This window comes from Scyliorhinus torazame, chromosome 2 (assembly GCF_047496885.1).
Source record: "Scyliorhinus torazame isolate Kashiwa2021f chromosome 2, sScyTor2.1, whole genome shotgun sequence".
Classification (NCBI taxonomy): Eukaryota; Metazoa; Chordata; class Chondrichthyes; order Carcharhiniformes; family Scyliorhinidae; genus Scyliorhinus; species Scyliorhinus torazame.
Window position 1 is genome coordinate 312,340,743 of NC_092708.1, and position 20,887 is coordinate 312,361,629.

Below are 20,887 nucleotides of genomic sequence, written 5' to 3' on the forward strand. Positions count from 1 at the left end.
TGTGGTGCAGGTACACCCAGAGTGCTGTTACAGAGGGAGTTTCAATGAAGGAATGGCAATATAGTTCCCAGTGAGGATTGTATGTGGTTTGGGGTAGAACTTGCAAGTAGTGGTGTTCCCATGCGTCTGCTGTCATTGCCCTTCTTGGTTGTAGAGGTTGTGGGTTTAGAAGCAGCTAACAAAAGAGCCTTGGTGAGTTGTTATAGTGCATTTTGCAGGTTGTACACACTACTGTCACTTTGGATCAGTAGTGAAGGGAGTGAGTGTTGAAGGCAGTGGGTGGAGTGGGCTTTTTTACACTTAATGATGTTAAGCTTCTTGATTGTTGTTGGTGCTGCACTCATTAGGAAAATGGAGAGCATTCTATCACACTCCTTACTTGTGCCTTGTAGATGGTGGACAGAATTTGGAGACTCAGGAGGAGAGTTACTCTCTGCAGAATTCCCAACCTCTGACCTTCTCTTATAGCCAAAGTGTTTGTATGGCTAGTCCAGTTCAGTTTCTGGTCAGTGGCCACTGCCAGGATGTTGATAGTGGGGGATTCTACAAAGAAAGTAGACAGCCTTGCCAGAGAAAACCCTCTCAAGTTTAGAAGGAAGAAGCATTGAAGTGAAAGCTTGAACTCCTGAAAGACTTTGACTGGAAACCACCATAATGCATCGGAGATCTTTAATCGTTTATACTTAACCATCTTTTTTTCTTTCCTCTCCACCACCCTTTTCCTCTATGTTTGTGAGTGTGTGTGTGTGTGTGTCGAGTGGGGCGAGTAGGAAAGGGGGGAATTGTGAAAATGATATTAGGTAGTCATTATATTTTTGTCAGTTTAATTATTTTACTGTTAAATGATAAACGGTTATTTGTGTTTCATGGTGACTGCAGTTTATTGGGCTCAGCCAAGGTCGTGAGGTCTTTTAAAATAACATCTACTTTCATTTGCATTGCGACTCTGGGTCAAGTGGGGCTGGAATTGACTGTGCACTTATTGACCGCACAACCACGCAGGCCTGTTATGCAGTTGATGGGATACGGTATTTGAAGATTATTTAGTGACATTGGTCTTCGTGGCAATTCATTGAATCTCTTGCAGTGCTGATTTCTGGCCCTTGGAGCTCTACTCCTGGCATCTATTGCCACCGTAATGGTATCACTGCCTTCACAAGGTTTATCTGAATGCCTCCTGTCCCCTTTTGATATAACGCTTCCCTCCACTGATCCCCCCTTGTACCACCAGTGCCTCTAGTGCAGCATCAGAGAATCTTACAGCCCACTTTATGCTATGCCATGCCATTCTTGCGCCTTTCCCAGGCCAGAGTTAGTTGTGGAATGACTTTCAACGCCTGCTCCAGCCACAATGCACCTCCCTTTAAATAGCCCAGGCCAACTAACTGCTTTTCATGACTAGGCAGCCCCTGCTTAGTCCTGTCACCACTCAAGAACACACTTAGCTCTGGCTGCATGCTAAAAACATTTAAGTCAGCAGCAGCACAAAGTTAGCAAACTGCCAGCAACGGAAGCAGGGGTAATCCTGCGTCCCGAGTCCCCTTTCCAATTCCAGGCCCTGCCCAATTTCACGCACCATGCTTTGGAGTTCAAGAGAAAACAATACACAAACAACACAAAAATCCAGAATAAAAATATTGACAGGCACATTTTATACGGTTCACTGTTTTGTGTCTGGATCTGTCACAACAATTAGCTGTTCCTGATTTTCCACAAGTGCAGCTGGAGGATTTTTATATTGACAGCTGGCGTTAGGTAGGAGTGGAACAAGTAAATAGGTGGGAGGGAAGGCGACGATATGACAAATGTGATACAAACTGTTATGTGGGAGGAAGGAAATCACTGAGGTATGGCAATCAGTCAATGAAGGCACACAGACACAAGTACCAATCTGATGAGTGTGGGGGCAGCTGTGATTCCTTTTGATTGTTTTTTTGTCGTGAAATTGAATCTTTACCTTTTGTAGTTTTCAATATGAATTTGACTTTATTTGACTGTTTTTTCCTTCCATTTTCTGTAAGATGTGTCCTTTGCTGCGCACAGTTCCCCAGATGTCATTTATCTCACTCAAGTGACTATTATTCAAGGATAAGCCTTGAAAGGAAGCAGAGGCAGGTAGATTTTAGCTTCAAAAATCTTAATTCAGTAAGTTTACAGACAGCTAACTTCATGATTGAACTTCACTGATACTGCTGAATGGCATGAAGCAACAGCAAGGGAGAGTTTCCGTTTTCGAAGCAATTAGCAATTTGGGTGCAGATTGTGTTCAAGGTTTTGCTAGTTTTCTCAATTCAAGTTCAAATTTGTATTTCAGTTCTTTTACATAATCACAAATTTAAATTAATCCCGAGCCGGCGGAATGTGTGCAGCACTTTTTGGAAGACATTTCTTTTTCCACTCTTGCATTAAAAAATAATTTCTTGATGTACTTGAGAGTGGTCATGTGCTGCAGTTTTCTTCAATTCTTTATTATCACTTTTAATAAGAATGTCCAATCTACCATTATTTACAACCTAATTTTAAATAACTGAAAATGTTTGAAAAAGCTATACAGAACAAAACAATGCGCTTATTTAATTGGCCTACAGTGGTCAGTTTCTCAACAAATTTTCAAAGTTCTAAACTTTGGGGGTGATTTGAGCTCACACCCTCTGCCCATGGGAAACCATGGGCATCTTTGAATTTGTCTCTATATGTGTTTCTGGAACATACCTCTTCATTCACCTGAGGAAGGAGCAGCGCTCCGAAAGCAAGTGACATCAAAACAAACCTGTTGGACTTTAACCTGGTGTTGTAAAACTTCTTACTGTGCTCACCCCAGTCCAACGCCGGCATCTCCACATCATGGGAAACTTGGCATTGACTCAAAATCCAGAGAGAGTCGAAAAATGCAATTCTCTCCAGCCTGATTGGGTTTCACAATTTGCACCCCTCCCCCGCCCCTCCCCAATGGAGTACTGCAAGTAGTGGTGCATGTCTGGGAATCTCATTTAAAGACATTTGCATGTCATTAGCAAGCGCTCTCGCTCCAGACCTTCCCCCTCACGGAATATTCACCGACCGCCAGTGTGACTTCACACAGGGGATGCAGAGGTACGTATAGCCACCGGGGAATAGAGGGACATGCCCACAGGTGCCCTGACACTGCCTCCTGGCACAGGTTGACACTGCCAGGTTGCCAACCTGTGCCAGAGGTAGTGCCGAGATGGATCCTAGTGAGAGCCCCCTGGGGGGTTGGGGGGGGGGTGGTGGGGGGGGGGGCGATGCATATATGTGTGGTTGGCGGGGGGCAGAGGGAACAGCGGACACTGAGTGGGGGGATGCCACCGGTGAATGTCAGGTTGGTGGGTGGCGGTGTATGCCGACGATGAATGTTTGTGGCACGTGGGGAGGGGGTGGGGGGGGAGCTCCAGAGACCTCTATGATGTTGGATGAGGGCCATTAGGCTGCAGTGCTGGTGGGGGGCACCCTTTAAAGTTGGTGGCCCGATCTGATTGGCACCGATTCCCAGCTCTAGGAGGCCCCGCCAGAGTGACAGCATGAACCATGTCCAGTTTCTTTTGCCGAAGAGGCTCAAAATTCCGAGAGAAATCTGCTGGCACCAATGTTTGGTCCGATTCTGCTGTTTAAAAAATGCCTATTTACATCTTCACAGACTCCTCGAAGGCCTACAAACATGCACAATTAGTGGAAACCTAGAATGGGGATTAATTTGATCTGGCGACATGGCCAGCTTCATGTGTGGTGCTGGTTTCAACAGAGCACTAAAACTGTGTAAAACATTGTGGAAATTCAATGTATGTCAGACACAACATTCCACATGACGTTCCTTCATCTTTACTGTGGATTTGGCTGATTCCAGGTGATGAGTGCAGCCTAGCAGAAGCTCTAATCTGGAATTTCAGCTACCTCTTTAATAAAGTGATGTAAGCTGTAACCATCTAAAATGGCCACCTGCAAAGGACCATGGCAATTGTGGTCAACTTGGACACAGACAAGTACATAGCCTCTGTGTATTGTGCAAAGAAGCCAGACCTGACTGAAACTTGCACCAATTAAAAGTCAATCACCATCTCCCCCAGGACAATAGAAATCGAATCAAGGAACAACAACAGTAGCAGACTAACCAGCGCCACTTCCCCTTATTTGGAAAGGCCTACGTGCCTGGGACAATGGCAGCCAGGACCCGCCCAGCCACTGAGGTATCCGCCCCTTAATTGGCCAGGATCAATGAGGGTGATCAAAACCCTATCGATCCATTGGGTCTGAACTTAGGACCGCCCAGAAGGGCGCGAAAGAGAAGAAGGATAAGAAGCCCTGCACACTAGGGATCGGCCTCTTTTGGACCTTATGTGCAACCAATTGCAGCATATCAACCAGCCAAATTCAAGGACCCGCGATCACTACCTGAAGGACGAGCCCAGCCGAGACGAACCTGAAGACTTCCAACCGACCCACTTGGAAACAGATAAAGGCCTTATCTCCTGCACAGAGCCGGTCACCCTGAAGTTAAGTAAAGGTCATCTTAGTTATTAGGTCTAGTTTAGTGCATAGCCGCATGAATCGTTGCACATAAAACAAGTGTGTTTGTTAACAAACTGTCTTTTGAACTAATATACTGGTTGTGTGGTCATTCGGTCAATATAAGAAACAGCTTGTTGTTCACACAGAAATAAAGAAGTCAACAAAGCTAAGTGGTTAACTTGCAAGAGGCCTCTTGTGTGAAAGGTTACTGTGGCATAAAATTAAATACTGCATGTTGGTATAGAACGACATAGAATTTACACTTCAGGCTTCTCCTGTTTTGTTGCTGTAACTTTGGTTCTCTGCTGCACCTACTGCTAAGGTTTTGGTGGTTGAGCTGGAAGAGCCAATATCTGAGGTGGAAGCAGAAATATTATGGTCTGGTCTAGAACACAGAAATAGATTTTCCACACCAGCAGTACCCCTGATCAATGAACTGCCTTGCTCCCATATCCTTTTATCTCCTTTCTTTCAACTGCCTATTTAACCTAACTTGGCCTGTATTTCAATCATCAACTCTGCCAGTGCATTCAATAGATTTACAACCATCGATGCGTTTTTTTTCTGCTATGTCTCTTATATTTAATTTTATATATGTGTTTTCTCATTGACATGCCAACTACAAGAATGTTAATTCATTCTGAAACCAGCTGGTGAAATAGTAAACCAGATGCAATCTTTGACTTAATGCTAGATTTATTTACAGAATCTAAATTATAGATGCCTTCCTTAGCAACATCCAGCTTTCCAGGAATCTCTCCTTTTGGTGCAAATTAACCAATTAAGCGCTCCATATGAAAAGGACACCATTAACCCACTGTAACAAAAACAAAAACTTTAAAGGAAACATAAATTAAAATGTGATTTTCGGTATTGATGATGCACTCAAGCTTCCACATTGCCTACTGGTCACAGACAGAGTTTGTGTTTTCTTATTGTCCATGGTCAAAATATTTTTGTGTGAGGTTAGTTTTACTCTGAGTGGATTTGTTCTAATTTTTTTTTTAAAAATCCAGCAGCTAGATTTTGTGAATTTAAATATGCATAAGATTATTTATCATAATTTTCCCTAGGGATTTCAATGTGGCATTTCACACATACACATAATGGATAAGAATCAAAAAATAAATATTATTGCAATGAAATTGCTTCAGTCTCTTTTGTAGCAGTTCTGTAATTTCTTAGATTAATTAAGCTTTGGCTGGAATGGATGTCTTGTAAAGCAGAACATTCTCAATAAGCTATGAGGCTCCTTGAAGGTGGATTTCGAGGAGGTCGGCTCTCAGGTGAAGATGAAGATGGGACATTTTGGGGGTGAACCCATTTCCCACAATCAAGGTATTGCTGATTTACCCTGGTTTTTTGCTTTCTTTGCAGCTGGTTCGATTGATTTTCAGATCGAGTCTGGCTTGGTGGTTCTGATCAGAATAGCTTCTGCTTTTATTTTTAAAAAGAACAAGTAACAAACATGGCAGTCTTAACCACTTGAGTTGTAATGAGTCCAAAGTCCTTCTTCGATAAACCTTTAAAGGAAACCTAGCAAGTTAATAAAAATAATGTTCCTGGGGCTGATGATGCACTCCTGCCACTCTGCTGCCCATCAGTCATAGAAGACCTCAAATGGACTATTTGGCACCACATGCTCCCTCTTCAGGGATACCCTGGCATGGACATGTGCGTCTTTTTAAAGGATCTTAAAATAAAATAAAAACAAACAAATTGACAACCTCTTCAAAAGAGCCACTTAACAAAAGACAAGACTTCAAAGGAAACTTCCCAGGGCCGTGATTCAGTACAGCCCCTGTGGTATGCATCAGTAATGGAGGACCTCAAAAGCATCAGCAGACACTGCATGACCCATCTCCAGGTATACCTGGGTGCTTAAGTAGGAGTCTCTCTTTGTATGGTCTATTAAATAACAATAAATAAAAACTAACGATCAGTAAAACAAAATAATCTAAGAGTGGGTGATGCCCCTGGTGGGGCACTGTAAGTAAAACAAACTGTCAAAAAGAAACTTAATTAATTTAATGAAAGTGTCATTACCGGGGGTGATGATACACACCAGCCCCTGTGATGCCCACCGGTCTTGGAAGGGTCTCTCTTTATATGTGCTCAAGATACCTAAGCAATTCTTTCTCTCCACCTGAAGATTGTCAACCTTATTAACGTAATCAACCTACCATTAACACGGAAAAGTCTGTTTTTATCCATCCCATTCCATTATTGCTGAGGCAACTGAAATATTGTGACAAGGGAGGGAACAGATCAAGAAAATATAATCAGTTGTTAAAAGATAGATCCTCTGGTGTTTAAAAAAATAACTGGAAAATAAAGTGCAGCCATTCAATGGGTGAGGCACCATCTGCCAGAGAACACCACTTAATTCACTAAGAAGTTGCATAACAGGATCAAAAAGAATGATTCAGTTATGAAAGCTGAACGTGACTGATATTGCTTACAGATGTAGCTGATACTTCATGATCTGGTCTGCTCAAATATTCTGTGGATGCAGCATTTTATCTTCCGATAAGGTATGAACCTGCAGTTGTTTAAAATGTACGGTATAAAATATTTGATTATTCAAAACGTATGTTCTTTAATTGCAAATAAATGCTGCTTTCAACAGATGTCATAGGTACGGGCCAAGCCTCACATTTCCTTCCGCGATACTACTGTGGAGGTCACTGCTCAAGCGACTGTCGTGTTGGAGATGATGGGCAAGCAGAGGATTCGGAATATGGTCCTCGTTTTGTATAATAGTAATGGTGTAACCCGAAGCAACGTTTCCAGTGTTAGCTGCGGCTCAGTCAGTACCATTTGAATCAGAAGGTTATGGATTTGCCATCGGATTTTCATCACAGAAGCCTAGGCTGACATGCCATTGCGTTGCTGAGGGAGTACCAGATTTTGGAAGATGTGTCTGAGGCCCCAACTGTCCACTCAAGTAAATGATCCCATGGCACGATATCAAAGAATTGGGAAATTATCCCCAGTGTCCTGACCAGCATTTATCCCTCAATCAACACCATAAAAACAGATTCAGGTTACTGTCCCATTTCTGTTTGTGGGACTTTACCTTGTGCAGATTGGTTGCTGCATCTGTTACAATATAAAAGGAAGACACTTCAAAAAGTTCATCATTGTCAAGCACTTTGATACAAAATGAAGTCATTATGAAGTCTTTTAAAGTGCTACAGAAATACATGCCCTATCTTTACTCACAACGGCCATGTTGTGAGGTAAAATGCATCATGCATTGCCTGTGCCCACAATAACAAATTATGTATTGACTTGTGCTGTATTTGTTGTAGATCTGTTATAACCACAGGTACAATGGGCTGAGCTCTCTTAATAATAAACATCTTGACACCACTATCATCAATGCTTCAAGCACACACTCGTTCAGAGATACACACTCAGAGTGTTTCACTCATTTACAGAATCATTGCAAGCTTTTCACATTGCCAGTAAAGTTATGTTGGCAACTCCGAGTATATTCCCTCAGAATGTCACCTCTTCTCCCCATGCCTAACTTATGCCAATTCATCCTGTTGCCATAACACCACATTAATGGCGTTCATCATTAATGCAATGCAAGCTGGAAGACGCGCAAGAGTAAATTTGTTCACTTGGAATAATTTGGTACTTAAGCTGCCCTAGCAAAACAGGGTTTGTGCATTAACATGCATTAATCCTGTCCAGCCTTGAGAGGAATTTTCATTCATGCTAATACTACACATCTAATTATTATGTTTGAAGGCACACTTAGCATGCGTTCAGGCACTAACTCAAAAGTGATTGCATTCCCAATTCAATTTTATTGATGTGCTAGAGGAGGAGGCATAGTCGCAAGACTCTTTAATGGACAGGTTGGAGGAGGGCCAAGGAAGTGTGCTTTGATTTTTAAAAGTACTCCTCTTGGAAGGTGCTTAATGTCATTTTGTAAGTCAGTACTATGCAACTATGATTAGGGATGTAGCTAGCTAAATGGTTTCATTGATCACTCTCGTATGATGGAACTTACACTTGAGGCAAAAATTCGTACTCTATTTTACATTCATAGCGACACTGTTAAGTGTTAGCTTTCCGAACTCATGGACTGCTGCATAATTTGAATTATTTTAACAGCAAATATATAAGAAAATGACAGCAAAGGGCATTGAAACATCCAATTTAAATGATATTCTCCGAGTCTAATAAAAATAGCTTTCTTATGGTGCCTTACCAGCATTTTCAATCTTGGTTTAAGAGGCAATGTGAAGTGAAGAGGATGCTGATAGCTTTAATAGTGCGACTTCAGATTTCGCAACAGAATCACTTTCAAAACAAAATTTTAAACATTAACTCAATATATCCAAAGGTCTGATTTGGAAGCAACAATGTCCCGGATTTTCCAAATAAACAATGCCAGTGATTGATTACACTTGGATTTACCCACAAACATTCTATTGGCTTTGAGACTGGGAATTGCTGTTAAGTATTAAACTATTTTGATGCAGCACCCTCTAGAGGGGATTTAGGAACTGTGTGAACTGAGCTCTCCTCAACCAAAAGAATAAAGAATACTTACTGGGGCACGCAGGGCGTCATTCTCCGACCCCCCAGAGGGTCGGAGAATGGCCGTTGGCCGCCGTGAATCCCGCCCCCGCCGAAGTCTCCGAAGGGAGAAAAGTTGGCGGGGCGTTAATGGCGCCGCTGCCGCGGAGAATGTCACAGGTCTGCGAAAGGCAGCCGATTTTCGGCCTGCCGATATTCTCCCTTCCGGATGGGCCGAAGTCCCGTCGACGTGATGACCGTTCACGTCGACGTGAATCAAACCTCCTTTTCATCGGCGTGACCCGGTGCTCCAGGCTCACGTGGAGGTGAGTGACGGCCTGGGGGTTGGCTCTGGGCAGGAAATGGCGTGGCCGCAGTCTGATTGCGTGAGGAGAGGTGTGTCTCGGGTTGTGTGTGTGTGTGTGCGGCGGGGGGGGGGGGGGGTGGGGGGGGGGGTGGTTAGAGTAGGCTGGGCTCCGGGGGAGTGCCGGGAGGGGGGTCCGTGCCGGGGAGTGGGATGGGGGGGGGGGGGGGGGGTCCGTGCTGGGGTGGAGGTTGGGGGTTGGGTCCGTGCTGGGGTGGAGGTTGGGGGTTGGGGGGGGTCCGTGCTGGGGTTGAGGTTGGGGGTTGGGAGGGGGGTCCGTGCTGGGGTGGAGGTTGGGGGTTGGGGGGGGGTCCGTGCTGGGGTGGAGGTTGGGGGGGGTCCGTGCTGGGGTGGAGGTTGGGGGGGGTCCGTGCTGGGGTGGAGGTTGGGGGGGGTTCCGTGCTGGGGTGGAGGTTGAGGGTTGGGGGGGGTCCGTGCTGGGGTGGAGGTTGGGGGGGGGTCCGTGCTGGGGTGGAGGTTGGGGGGGGGTCCGTGCTGGGGTGGAGGTTGGGGGTTGGGGGGGTCCGTGCCGGGGTGGAGGTTGGGGGGAGGTCCGTGCTGGGGTGGAGGTTGGGGGTTGGGGGGGGTCCGTGCTGGCGTGGAGGTTGAGGGTTGGGGGGGGGGGGGTCCGTGCTGAGGTGGAGGTTGGGGGGCGGGTCCGTGCCGAGGAGGGGGATGGGAGGGCAAGTGAGTTGGTCCACCTGGCCAGGTGCCAGCCTCCAACAGTTGGACCCATGCGGTCCATGCCACCTGGCTGGGGGAGGAGGGGATATGGGCAATGATGACATGTCGTCGTTCCCCTCCCCCCCACCAGGCCGTCATGTTTTCAGATCATCCAGCGATGTTGGCCGCCGTGGTGGCAGCCGCTCATGTCTATGTTGCCCTGGATGAGGAGGAGGAGGAGGAGGAGGAGGAGCGTGCCAGAGAGGCGGCGCAGGCTGCCGCAGAGGGGCAGGCGGCAGCCGCCCAGGCTGGAGGGACACCTGACCGACAGGACGAGGAGGGGGAGGAGGACGTCGCGGCCCCACGGCAACGGAGGCACCCGAGGGCGCCCCGTGTGTACCGGCCCCGGCAGTCATACCAGGACCTCACGGACCGGGAATGCAGGAGGAGACTCCGGATGAGCCGGGAAACCGTGGCACACATCTGCCACCTGCTGGCACACCTGTCACCGCGTGGCACTGGCGGGGGACACCCTCTCCCCGTGTCTGTCAAGGTTATGGTGGCCCTGAACTTTTATGCAACGGGGTCATTCCAGGCACCGAGTGGGGACCTGTCCGGCATATCGCAGACATCGGTGCATCGGTGCATCCGGGCAGTGACAGATGCCCTTTATGCCATGGCGCACCGCTACATCCGCTTCCCCGTGGACCGGGCCAGCCAAGATGCCCGGGCCGTGGGCTTCTCTGCCATGGCCGGGTTCCCCATGGTCCAGGGCGCGATCGATGGGATGCACGTCGCCGTGCGGCCAGCTGCAGATAACAGGGCCGTGTTCACTAATAGGAATGGGACCTATTCGATGAACGTACAGGTGGTCTGCGACCACCGCATGATGATCCTGCACGTCTGCGCCCGTCACCCAGGCAGTATACACGACTCATTCGTGTTGTCGCGGTCATCCATCCCCGGCATGTACGAGGGACGCCATCCCCGGCTGAGGGGCTGGTTGCTGGGCGACAGGGGCTACCCATTGCGATCGTGGCTGATGACGCCTATACGGAGGCCACGCAATGAGGCGGAGAACCGCTACAATGATGCCCACATAGCGACAAGGGGAGTGATCGAGAGGTGCTTTGGCGTGCTGAAGATGCGTTTCAGGTGCCTGGACCTCTCTGGGGGCGCCCTCCAGTATCGGTCAGATAGGGTCGGCCGCATCATTGTGGTGTGCTGCGTCCTGCACAACGTAGCCCAGCAGAGGGGTGATGTGCCGCAGGCAGAGGAGGGCGGAGTGGAGGAGCAGCAGAAAGAGGCGCAGTCCTCCCCAGATGAGGGGGATGGGGGCAATGGTCAGGGCAGACGGGGTAGACACAGGCGGGTGGCTGTCCACCGTTACCGGCTGGCCCAGCGGGCACGGGACAGACTGATAGCCGCCCACTTCACTGACTAGATGGGCGTGGGAATCGGGTAGTATGGCCACAGACCGCACACCATGGCAACAGCCGACTACCCACACCCCCCACCCATCCACCCACCCAGCACCCTCACCCCCCTCCCCAACCCCACCCACCCCATCCGCATGCGCACCACCCCCCCCTCCCATTGCCGATCCACCTGCGGCACAACGGGCCGGGCTCACACAGTTGCGGGTGGACGCGTGTCTATCGCAGGCCATGGAGGATGATGACAACCCGCCCTGCGGTGAGCTCCTGGCTCTACATCATTGGACTATGTCTGACCCATGGTCACAGTACCGCCATCCACCCGGACCATCCCTGCATGCGGCTGTGACACTGCAGCGCACGGTCCCGTCCTCTGCCCGGGGGATGTTGATGGCGGCCCAGGGGGAAGGGGGCAGACTCACCTGGGGCTGAGGTAAGACCACCCCTCACACACACACTTGCGCTCAATGTACATGACACCCCCGCACACTTTGGACAGAGCACAAAGTCAGCTTCGGTAGGTGTAACATTGACTTTAATAACAAAAGCAGTTCATGCACGTGCCCTAGCCCCTAAAACTCATCTGTGTCCTGCACCCGTGCCAACTTACTCAGTGTCTAATTGTTTGGCCTTACGGGCCCTTTGACTACGTCTACGTGGTTCCCCAGACGGTACAGCAGAACTGGAGGTGGACTCCTGTGATTCCTGCCCTCTGACACTGGATCCCTTTGGCGGCCGTTTCCTGGGGCGTCCTGGCCTAGATGGGCCAGGCTGCGGCCCGGGCGACTGGGATGGCGAGCTGCCAGCCTGTCCTGCCCGTTGCCCACCCGATGCACCTGGGACGGAAGGGGGGGAGTCCGAGGTGTCGCGGTGTACCGGGACCTCCCCTACAGAGGGAGCCGGGACGGAACACACCACCTCCTCCTCCCTCGGGGTGCCCGATGGCCCCCAGGCCTCTACATGGGTGGGGGATGCGAACGGACTGGCCATCCGACGCCCCCCCGACATCTGGCGCTGCCAGTCCTGGAGGCCCGTGCTTGTATCGACAGGGGTCTGCAGGTTTGCATCCATGGAGCCCAGGGGTTGTCAAAACCTGTCTGTGACAGTGCGACGGCGGCTCGCACATGGCTACTGGCGCCGATGCCCTCAGCGATGGCCTGCAGAGACTGGGCCATGGCCTGCTGAGACTGGGCCATGGCCTGCTGAGACTGGGCCATGGTCTGCTGAGACTGGGCCATGGCCTGCAGAGACTGGGCTATGGCGTTGAGCGCCTCTGCCATCTGGCGCTGGCACTGGCTCATGGCCTCCTGTGTGAGGGCAGCCATTTTCTGGGCCACAGACGCCGCCTGCACGGAAGGCCCCAGGCCTCGCAAACCGTTCCCCATGTCTGATACCTTCGCACCCATTGCCTCCACCGCGGACGCCACCCGTGCGGTGTCAGCCTGGGTGGCACGCATGACCGGCACCACTCCCAGCTCCTGGACGCGGGTAGACTCCTCCACGTGCGACCGCAGCCGCCGCAAGCCGCCCGTCACCCTCTTCGCTCGTCTCTGGGTCGGTGGTTGCATCGGATCTATGTGTGGGTGTGGTAACTGCAGGAACCCGGGATCCATCTGGGCGGCAGATGTTCGCTTGGGCTGGGCTGCCCTACGACCGCCCGGTCCCTCTGCTGCTCCTACCTCTACCTGCTGTACCGGGACGGCTGTGTTGTGCGCACCAGTGAGTGTACCAGACGCCTCATCACTAAAGTGCCCAACCGTGGTGAGTGTTTCTGCGATGGTGGAGGGTGGTGGTGACAGCAGTGGCGTTGTGTCGTGCTCTTCGTCCCACTCTGAGTCCATGGCACTTTGGGGTGGGGGTTCGTCTCCACCCATCCACTCTGACTCACTGTCCGGTATTTCGTCTTCCTGGGTAGTGCTGTCCCGGGTAGTGCTGTCCCGGGTAGGGGTGTCCTGGGTAGTGCTGTCCCGGGTAGGGGTGTCCTGGGTAGTGGTGTCCTGAGTAGTGGTGTCCTGGGTAGTGGTGTCCTGGGTAGTGGTGTCCTGGCTCGGATGTGACGGGGGCCTGTGGCTGCCCCCCTCATCGCTGGGTGGTCGCTCCCGCACGTGACGGGGGTGTCGTCTCCCTGTTGCTCCAGGTCTCTCCGTCTCCTGTGGTCTCCGAGGGGCATCCTGCGGGCGTCGCATGCTGGAGGGTCCGGGTCTCTCCATCTCCCGTGGTCTCCGAGGGGCATCCTGCGGGCGTCGCATGCTGGAGGGTCCGGGTCTCTCCGTCTCCCGTGGTCTCCGAGGGGCATCCTGCGGGCGTTGCATGCTGGAGGGTGCGGGTCTCTCCGCCTCCCGTGGTCTCCGAGGGGCATCCTGCGGGCGTTGCATGCTGGAGGGTCCTGGTCTCTCCGTCTCCCGTGGTCTCCGAGGGGCATCCTGCGGGCGTCGCATGCTGGAGGGTCCGGGTCTCTCCGTCTCCCGTGGTCTCCGAGGGGCATCCTGCGGGCGTCGCATGCTGGAGGGTCCGGGTCTCTCCGCCTCCCGTGGTCTCCGAGGGGCATCCTGCGGGCGTCGCATGCTGGAGGGTCCGGGTCTCTCCGTCTCCCGTGGTCTCCGAGGGGCATCCTGCGGGCGGTCTGCATCTGCGGGGATGGGTGCCTGGACGTTTGGTCCTGCGATACACAATGAAGCATGCATGGTTAGACATCAGGCAGTGATCAGGTGATACGGGGAGGGGGATATAGGGGAGGGGGGATATGGGGACGGGCTGTCGGTGGCTCACTTGCTACTACGCCCCCGACCTCTGCATCAGCAACCTCCCGGTCCTCAGGTCCACCAGCCAGTTCCAGGGCCCTTTCCTCATGTACGGTCAGTGGCCTCTCATCAGCGGGGCCTCCTCCAGTCCTCACATGCTCCCTATTGTTGTGTGCGCGCTTCTCCTGTGGGTGGGGGGGGGGCGGTTGGCAGGGGTAAAAGGCAACAGTGTTAGGCAGGTATATGAATGCACGCCATCGGTTGCGCGTGCATTGCAGAGGTTAAGGTTAGGGCTATATTCACTTGGGGATATGGGGGAGGGGGGATATGGGGGATATGGGGAGGGGAGGATATGGGGGAGGTGGGATATGGGGGAGGGGGATATGCAGGAGGGGGTATGTGGGAGAGGGGGATATGGGGGATATGGGGGAGGGGGGATATGGGGAGGGGGGATATGGGGGAGGGGGGATATGGGGGAGGGGGGGATATGGGGAGGGGGGATATGGGGGATATGGGGGAGGGGGGGATATGGGGGAGGGGGGATATGGGGGATATGGGGGAGGGGGGATATGGGGGAGGGGGGATATGGGGAGGGGGGATATGGGGAGGGGGGATATGGGGGAGGGGGGATATGGGGGAGGGGGGATATGGGGGAGGGGGGATATGGGGGAGGGTGGATATGGGGGAGGGGGGATATGGGGTAGGGGGGATATGGGGGATATGGGGGAGGGGGGATATGGGGGAGGGGGGATATGGGGGATATGGGGGAGGGGGGATATGGGGGAGGGGGGATATGGGGGAGGGGGGATATGGGGGATATGGGGGAGGCTCACCCTGCCTGCTCTGACGAGATCCTTCACCTTCTTGTGGCACTGGGTGCCTGTCCGTGGTGTCAGGGCCACAGCGGTCACGGCCTCTGCCACTTCCCTCCACAGACGCCGGCTGTGGCGTGGGGCAACTCTGCGGCCGTGCCCGGGATACAGGGCGTCCCTCCTCTGCTCCACCGCGTCCAGGAGCGCCTCCACATCGCGTGACTCGAACCTCGGGGCTGAGCGACGGCCAGCCATCCAGTCGGGTGTTGCGGTCGGGTGTTCCGGTCGGGTGGGGGGGAGCAGCGCGGCCTTATGAGCCGTCACGCCGTGCAGCGCGTATGACGCTGCACGGCGTGAACCACTGCGCAAGCGCGGATCCCGTTACGTCGCTGCTAGCCCATTTCGGGCCGGAGACTATCGACCCATTTTTCCGACGTGACGTAAGTCGGATTTGCGCCGTTTTTTGCGCCGATCGGCGGACTTTCCGCCGATAACAGAGAATTTCGCCCGCAGTGTCTAAACCAGGGAATAGGCGATTATTGAATTCCGTGTTTAATCATGTATTTTAAGCACCATAAAGAAAGATGATATTATGATTAATAGATAAAAGAGACAGAAAGGAAAAGGCCAACAAAATTATTGTGCTTAAAAATCTCCACCAGTAATTTAAATTAAGGAATGGGACTCCACTTTTGTCCAAGTTATTTTCAGAGAGGTTGGTTGTCAGAAATCAAGACTTATTACTCCATTAAAAATGTGATTACGCTAGAATGGACAAGTCTTAGCTTTTTCTGTCGCATTAGTGGACAAGTACAGCAGCATCATACCAGTCCATGTGTCTTAGAACATATCAGTATTCCACAGTCAGTACTTCAAATAGAATTGGAAATTTCAGTAGGGGCATTACATTTTGTCATCTTGCTTGTGCTGAACATTCAGGATCAGTTTTTCTTTCTCTTCTATAAAACTGATCACACCCTAGCTACCAGCAATAGTGACCATGAAACTATTATATGTTGTTGTAAAAATCCATCTGGTTCGCTAATGTCCTTTAGAGAACGAAATTTGCCATCCTTATGTGAACTGGCTGACATGTGACTCCACACCCACGGTAATGTGGTTGACTCTTACCTGCCCTCTGAAATGGGCAGCAAGCATGGTAGGGCAGCACGGTAGCACAGTGGTTAGCACAGTTGCTTCATAGCTCCATGGTCCCAGGTTTGATTCCCAGCTTGGCCACTGTCTGTGCGGAGTCTGCACGTTCTCCCCGTGTCTGCGTGAGTTTCCTCTGGGTGCTCCAGTTTCCTCTCACAGTCCAAAGATGTGCAGGTTAGGTGGACTGGCTCTGCTAAATTGTCCTTAGTGTCCAAAAAAGGTTAGGTGGGGTTATGGGGATTGGGTGGAGGTGTGGGAATAGGGTGGAGGTGTAGGCTTAGGTAGAGTGCTCTTTCCAAGGGCAAGTGCAGACTCGATGGGCCGAATGGCCTCCTTCTGCACTGTAAATTCTATGATTCTAAGCCTTTCCTTCACGGGCAAACAGAGATAGACAACAAAAGCTGGCCTTGCCAGCCATGCCCACAATCCATGAAATATATATATTTTTAATTCCTTCTTTTCTCCAATTATTAGTTAATCTTTTTTGTAATATTGCAAAGGGCTGAGGATTGTAATAGGCAGGATGGAATTCACTCAATTCAATAACTCACACAGTTGTCCAAATACCAATAAGCTGAACGTTTATTTAAAAGTCTTCAGATACTCAGCAAAACAGAAAAGAAATGAAATAAACTCCTGGCTCTTCTTTGAGCCTGGCTTTGCACTCAGTAAATCCCTATTTAAAGCTGGATGGCTAATCCATTCCCCAGGGAAAATGCAACACAGTATATAACAGCAACAGTTAGATTATCAGTACCGGCTCTCATACAGGCCAGAGTTCAAATCAAATCAGGGTTTTCGTATATCCCCGACCTCCTGACTTCCCCCGGCCCACTAATACCTCCTGACCTCCCCAACTAACCACTGCTCTCCCAAAGCCCCAAATACCACTGACCCAACTAAGCACCCCCCACTAATCCCATAGACCTACCCTACCCCCCTCACCCTCCCACCTACCTACTACCTTTCTCCCTAACATACTGATCTCATAGACTTAAATAAAAGTAAAATACTGCAGATGCTGGAAACCTGAAATAAAAACAGGAAATGCTGGAAAAAACACTCAGGTCTGACAGCATCTGTAGAGAGAGAAACGGAGTTAACCCTTCCAGTCTAGTATGAGCTCTTCTTCACAACCCCTGTGTCCCTCTTTACAGATGCTGCCAGACTTGCTGAGTTTTTCTCGCATTTTCTTTTTTCATTACCTGACACGCTTGCTTACCTTTGCTCCGTAGCTCATCAAAGTGGCTTGGAGACATTTAAACTTACCGGAATATGGTAGATAGTGCTGGTAAATCAGGGAGTGGTTCAGCTTCTCCCAACGCTCCAGCAGTACAAGGATAGGCACCCACAACAGTTCCGAGGAGTCCTGGTTCAGAAGTCCGGGTGAAAAATGTGGAGCTCTGGCGCACACCAATGTCTGCCTCATTGGCACCACAGAAGGTAACCCACTAGCATATCTGCATTGTTTTCCATTCCCCACAGTAGTCATCTTGCAACCACTCTTGAGGGGGGATGTCAATCATGCTAAACCAGGAACATTCTTTGCTGTGCATCAATGTTTAATAAGAGCTCGAAATAGGCTCCATAAACTCAATTAATGTCAAAATCTTTGAGACAGCACATAAGAGAGGCATTTAATCTCCACAATTCAACATGCATTCAAATCCAGGACTCTTTAAGGTAAAAGTCAATGAGCCTTTTGACTTTTTCTATGAAGTGTTTTATTTTTCCCTGAAGGTTTGTTGTGGCCTGTTCTCCCTCTCACGTTTAAATAATCATCATGCCACTATGATTTACGTACAATTGGTCCGACAAATCAGTTTAACCCTCATTTAACCACAGATTAATGTGCTTCCTCTCTGCATCCTTCAAAATATTATTACCCTTAAAAAAATTGCCAGGTGGTGCACATTTTTGGCAAACACAGCCCTGCACCGTTTGTTATTTTGTAAACTCGTCGCTATTTTTCTTGGCATCATTTATTACTACTGCTGAAGTAGGTGTGGAGCAAATCTGCCCCCTTGGCATTAGAATGAACAGGACTGTGAATGTCTGCATTATATTTAATTATTCAATAGGACAAGAAATTTCTATATGTCACAAATGAACTGTGAAAAAAGTGGCCTTTTCAGCACTGTAGAAGAACGAAAAAAAAAATGCAAGATAGCATAGAGGCGAGAAATAGTTGTGAAAGCACACAGGCTTAAATATCTCTTAAGAAATAATTTTGGGATATACACACAGTTTTGTTCGATGTATCACTCGAACACACAACTCAGACCAAATCAAAACTCAATTTTCTACACCCAGCACCTTTGAGTTGCAACCAGGTAGCTATTTGTTCATCTAAGGAAATTCTGTGATTGGGTAGCAAAGTCTCAGCTTTTACTCGGGTGAGGCGTATCAGTGAGGCAGATATGGTGAGAACACCTGAGCTCATCACAGCAAGTCAGGAATATTTGAATTTGCCTTTCTATCTTTTCTTAAATTTGATCTCTTTGTGTGGCCGCATTTGTTGTTTATTCTCTGTTGCCCTGGGAAAGTGAGATTGGATCACCCCTTGAACTGCTGCAATGCTGATGATGGTGGTGATATGCTGTGAGGTCATTAGGTCTGGTATTGCAGGATTCAGATTCAGTGACAATGCAAGATTGAATTTTATCCAAGATGGGCTGAAGGGCCTCCTTCTCCACTGTAGGTTCTTTGGTTCAGGATGATGCATGGCTTGGAGATGACGATATCTCCTTGCTCTTATTAACTTTATTCCCCTTCAGGTTCAGGCGACAGAGATGCTGCACAAGTGACTTTGTTAAGTTTCTGGCATATATCATTTCGATTGTGCACACCACAGTCACAGTGAGCCAGTGATAAGAGGTTATTTTTAAAAATTCATTCATGGGATGCGGGCATCACTGGTGAGGCCACTATTTACTGCCCATCCCTAATTACCCTTCAGAACGTGGTGGTGAGCTGCCTTCTTGCAATTATAAGGTCCAAGTGGTGTAGGTACACACACCGTCTGTTAGGGAGGGGCTTCCAGGATTTTGACCAAGTTGCATTGAAGGAAGAATAATGTATTTCCAAGTCAAGATGGTGAGTGAATTGGAGGGGAATTTCCAGGTGGTGGTCTTTCCAAGTATCTGCTGCCTTTGTCCGAGGTGGAAGTAGTCATGTGTGTGGAAGGTGCTGTTGAAAGAGCCTTGGTGAGTTCCTGCAGTGCATCTTGTAGATGGTATATATGGCATCCACTGTTTGTCGGTGGTGAAGGGAATGAATGATTGTGGATGAGCGGCATTTAAGTGGGCTGCTTTGTCCTGGATGTTGTCAAGCTTCTTGAGTGTGGTTTGAGCTGCATTGCCAGGCTAGATTATAATGGAGACTGTCCCATCACACTGCTGACTTGTGCATGTAGATGATGGACAGGCTTTTTTTTTGGGGGGGGGGGGTGTCAGGAGGTGAGTAACTTGCAGCAGGATTCTTAGCCTCTCACCTGCGCTGGTAGCCACAGTATTTATTGGCTAGTCTAGTTAGGTTTCTGGTCAATGGTAAGCCCAAGGATGTTGATAGCGGGGGATTCAGAGATGATAATGCCATTGAATGTCAAGAGGCGATGGTCAGATTCTCTCTTGTTGTAGATGGCCATTACCTGGTGTTTGTGTGGTACAATTGTTACTTGCTACTTGTTACCCCACGCCTAAATACTGCCCAGGTCTTACTGCATTTGGACATGGACTGCTTCAGTATCTCAGGAGTTGTGAATGGTGCTGAACATTGTGCCATCATCAGTGAACATTGTGCCATCATCATTGATGAAGCAGCTGAAGATGGTTGGGCTTAGAATACTCACACAAGAAATAGAAACAGGAGTAGGCCACCAGGCCCTTCAAGACTGCCCTGTCATTCAATACGATCATGGTTGATCTATGCCGGCCTCAACACCGGCGCCGGAATGTGGCAATTAGGGGCTTTTCACAGTAACTTCATTGTAGTGTTAATGTAAGCCTACTTGTGACAATAAAGATTATTTTCACCTTTTTCCCTTTTCTGTGCTATTTCCCCAAGAAACCCCTGCAGCAATGTCCTTGAACTGGGATGACTGACTTCCAACCCTCAACACCATGGGCGTGATTCTCCAAAATGGAGACGAAGTGTTCGCGCCGTCGACTGTTCGGGTGCAGGGACTACCGATTCTGTCCCCCACAGGGGGCCAGCACAGCGCTGGAGCAGTTCACGCCACTCCAGCCTCCCTTCCCACTGCAAATGGGCGCCGCGCCAACCCACGCATGCGCAGTTGGGCTGCACCAACCCATGCATGCGTGGGGGACTTTTTCAACACTCCGGCCCTGACGCAACATGGTGTGGGGGTTCTGGGGCGGAAGCGGAACAAAGTAGGCACGGGGGATGCAGAGGCCGGCCAGCCGATCGGTGAGCCCCGATCATGGGCCAGACCCCGTCAGAGGTACCCCCCCCCCCCCGGTGTAGGAGCGCTTTCCCCCGCCCCACAGGCCACCCCCGACCCTTCGCGCAGAGTTCCCGCCGGCAGCGACCAGGGGTGAACGGCGGTGGCAGGATTCTGCCATTTCTGCGTGGCCGCTCTGTCCATCCATGCCGGAGAATCAGTGGCCCGGCGTCGTACAGCGGCCCGCGACC